The sequence below is a fragment of the Equus przewalskii genome, chromosome 2 (genome assembly GCF_037783145.1).
Source record: "Equus przewalskii isolate Varuska chromosome 2, EquPr2, whole genome shotgun sequence".
In the NCBI taxonomy this organism is placed as follows: Eukaryota; Metazoa; Chordata; class Mammalia; order Perissodactyla; family Equidae; genus Equus; species Equus przewalskii.
The window spans coordinates 40,563,851-40,567,701 of record NC_091832.1 but is presented as its reverse complement, the minus strand read 5'-3'; the positions used below and the strand labels follow the sequence as shown (position 1 = coordinate 40,567,701).

The following is a 3,851-nucleotide window of genomic DNA, read 5'->3' as shown; positions in this document are numbered from 1 at the left end:
GCCATGCTCTGTTTACACGCTGGAAGACTGTGCTCACGCTGTCAGCAGACACCTGAATACAGAGAAGTACAGCCAGGTGAAGGGCAGGGCTGACAGCTGACATCACCTCTTACCCAAAGATCTATGGGCGACACCTAACCCCTCCCACGCCAGCCAGGGTGGGGCAGGCCGGGCACCAGGGCCCTGTTGAATAAGGGAAACTGAGAGATGGAGAAGTCGAAGGGACCACCTGACCTCAGAGTGAAAGCCACCCTCCTGTGGCCTTTGTGGTTCCTACCACATACCACGTGGACCCATAGCTCAGTCCCTGCCCCTTCTTCCTTCCTCCCCACCTCTCCCAGATCTGAAATCAACACAGACCTCTGAGGGCACAAGCAAAATGGACTAGTCATGGCTGTGCTGCTCCTGTCTGAGGTTACGTAGCTGAGGATACGATCCTGCCTGAGGATACGATCCTGCCACGGGCAAAAGGAACCCACTGGGAGACTCCGGAAGTGGCCATGCTTCCTCCCGACTGGCACCTGTGCAGGGGCTGGCCGCCACCCATGGCACAGTGTCTCACAGAGGGCGGGGCTGGCCGAGGAGGCAGGAAAGAGCTGTTGTGCTGATGAGGTGCCGTCGTGTCACACGGACAGGAGTGCCAGGTAGCTGAATGTGGGTGGGGGAGGGCTGCCTCGCTGTGCCAACCTGGCCCGGATGTGAGCGATGGCCCTGCCCGCCTCTCCAGCCTCACCTCTCAACGCTCTCTCTGTCATGCATTTGCATACCCTCTGCTCCAGCGAGACAGAGCTCTTAGAGTTCCAAACGTGCCCTTCTGTGTCTCCCCTCCAGGCCTCTGTCCAGGCTGTTCCTTCTGCCCTGAAGACCTTTCTACTCTTTCTTAACTTGTCCTCCTCTCATTCCATTAAGACCAAAATAGGTATCACCTCTTCCAGGGAGACTTCCCTGATGTCCCTTGCCCAAAAGTGGGCTAGCTGCCTCAATTTGGGCTCCCATAGCCCCCTTGTTTCTTATGTCACAGCACTTATCACACTGTGTTATAATTGTCTTCTCCCAGTAGACTGTGTGTGTGTGTGATTTTTAAATCTACATTTAAATAATCCGTGTATTGGAGCATGGATTTCTGAATTAGGTCACATGCGTTCAAATCCCAGCTCTGCTACTTACTAGCAGTTTGACCTTGGGCAAGTTCCTGACCTCCTTCGGCCTCAGCGCCCCTATCTGTAAAATGGCAACAAAATCAATATCTGCCTCACAGCATTATCAGAAGAATTAATTGAGAAAATTCATGCAGGGCACTTAGCCTGGGTTCACACATAATAACTGTTGTTACTATTATTCCCAGTGTCTAGCAAAATGCTTAGAAAATGTCAGGCGAATGAGCGGCATCTCTGTGTTTGATGTGCACGTGCGTGTGGCTGTGTGGCCTATACCAAGGCCTGGTGGCATGGTGGGAGAACCAGCATATATGAGGAGGCAGGTCCTGCATAGATGTATGTGTCCACTCCAAAGGGTAATGGGCTGGTTATTTATGGTCAGGGCTTAAAAAAAAAAAAAAAAAAGACAAACCAGTGTTCAGTAATGACAAAGTAATTACCTTTTTATTATTTTTTCAATAGAATTCAGAGGAAGCGCGGGCCTAGGCCGTGGCCAGAACATCCAGCCTGGCTTTGTGAATATCCTGATGCTTTGAGCTACCCTCATTCCAACTGCCCGGCCAGGGAAAGGCTGAAGAGGACTGAGCAGTACTCCAAACACGGAAGAGGTAAGGGACGGAGGGAGAGGGGCTGCCCAGACTCCAAAACAGGAGCTCCGGACATAGTTCTTCTAAGCCCTGGCTGGGTTGTCTACATAGAATGGGCCAAACCAGAGCCTAGAAAATTTAACAGAGACCATTTCAGAGTGGGAAATTGAGGCCCAGAGAGAGGAAGCCACTTACTCACCCGTGACCAAGCAGCGAGTTAGTGGCACAGTGAGAGCAGAGTCCAGGTTGTCCTACCCGAAGCCTGTGTTCTTTACCATCATGTGACTCACTTGAAAATAGGGGTCTGACCCTAGAGCTTTGCCTCAAATTTCTACCTGGAAGGGGCCTGATTTGATAGAAGGTGACTTTTTTGAGGGATCCTTCATGGGATTGTTGGAGACATCATTTTAAGGCACCAGGACCCAAGATGTTAACTAGACTACACTTTGATTGGCATTATCTATCTATTAACAACTAATGGCCCGTGAGGGGACCAAATCAGCTTGAGCCTCTTGTGTGTTCATCCATCCATCCATCCACCCATCCATGCACACAAACTTCTGTTCATCCACCCAAACTTCTATCCATCCATCCAGCCAGCCAGCCAGCCACCTATCCATTCAATCATTCATCCACCCATCCCACCTTCCATCCATCCATCCATCCATCCATCCATCCAACCATCCATCCATCTATCCAATCATCCATCCATCTATTCATTCAATCATTCATCCACCCGTATAAGCTTCCATCCATTCACCCATCCATCCATCCATCCACTCACCCATCTATTTATCCAACAAACATTTGGTGGGTGCACCTGTGTGCCAGGCACCTTGCTAGAACCTGAGAGTCTGGAGATGATCAGACGCACAAAACAGAATATCTGGAGCAACTAGTGAAGAAAATTCAGCGGCACAGGAGGCTTCTCAAAAACACCAGAGATAAACACAGGTAGATGAAGGGTGACCTGACAGGAATCAAGCCCCCAGAATTCCAGGCCCAGCTCTGTCGTTTGCTTGCTGAGGGATCTTGGATAGGCCCCTTCCATTCTGTCTTTGCCATGGCTTCTCTTCCATAGACTAAGAGTGTTGGACTAGCTCGGAGGGCAGGTGGATCCTGTACAGAGAAGATCTCTTGGATGAGTAGTCCTTTGAGCAGGAGGTTGTGAAGCTCCAAGGGGGCAGGGCACAGGAGTTCCCTTGGTTTACAGCAAAAGGATGAGGACCAGAAGATTCTGGAAGAATAAGGAAGAGGAAAGGAAGGGTGGGGAATCTGCTCCAGCTCCACCCTGCACTCTGGATCCTCAAACCATTGCTCTACTTTTCCTTACCTGCCTGTGGGTCTCCTAGACCTGGGATCTCTGATTCCAGGTAACAGACAAAGCCCCTGTCCCTTTGTCCTCCATTCCCCACTTCCCAGCCCCTGCCTCCCCGCAGCTGTGATAACCCACACGTAGCACTCTGCCCTCTGGAATTTATTTTAAGGTCTTGGCTTGTTTATTTATTTTATTTAGAGATTTCTCGGTGCTTTGTGGGGAGGAAAATTCGAATGGGGCGATTATGAAATACTATTTCACCTCGCTGTTCATTCACAACAAACAAAGAGAAATGATTGGTGATTAAAAATGCATTCTCTCTGCTTGTTTTCTTTTGTTTTACCATTATGGAAATATTATAAATACTGAATACTAATCTAGACCTCCGGGACCTCACAGACCTTCCCGAAACCAAGGCTCCTGCTCTTCCCTGGGGCAGCCTCATGCTGTCCTCTGGGGCCCCAAAATATAGCTCAAACCCTCCCCGGAGGGTCCCAGGCCAGGAGACTCCATGACTCAGTCCTCACTGGACAGAGATTGAAGTCTCCCACTTCTTTGTCCTGGTTCCTCGCTTTGGCAGAAATAGTCAAGGAGAGCAGAGCCGTGGATATGCAGAGCTCTTGATTAGTCCAAAAGTTGTGATCATAGAGTTTTATCCCCAGAGTCCAGCACCTGAACCCCCACTCCCTGCTCCACCACTTCTTGGCTGTGTAACTTGGGCATGTGGCTTCACCTTTCTGAGCTTCCGTTTCTTACTCTGGTTGCTGGGGGTGAAAATGGTACCCACCT

General features: G+C 50.0%; 1 long non-coding RNA gene across 1 annotated transcript; it reads left to right on the top strand.

The window, feature by feature from the left end:
* Window positions 1–326: 326 nt before the first annotated feature.
* On the top strand, window positions 327–3,376 carry LOC139078766 (uncharacterized). The gene is made up of 3 exons (XR_011531820.1): window positions 327–644; window positions 1,620–1,765; window positions 2,826–3,376. It is a non-coding gene; the product is annotated as an uncharacterized lncRNA (long non-coding RNA).
* Window positions 3,377–3,851: the final 475 nt, after the last annotated feature.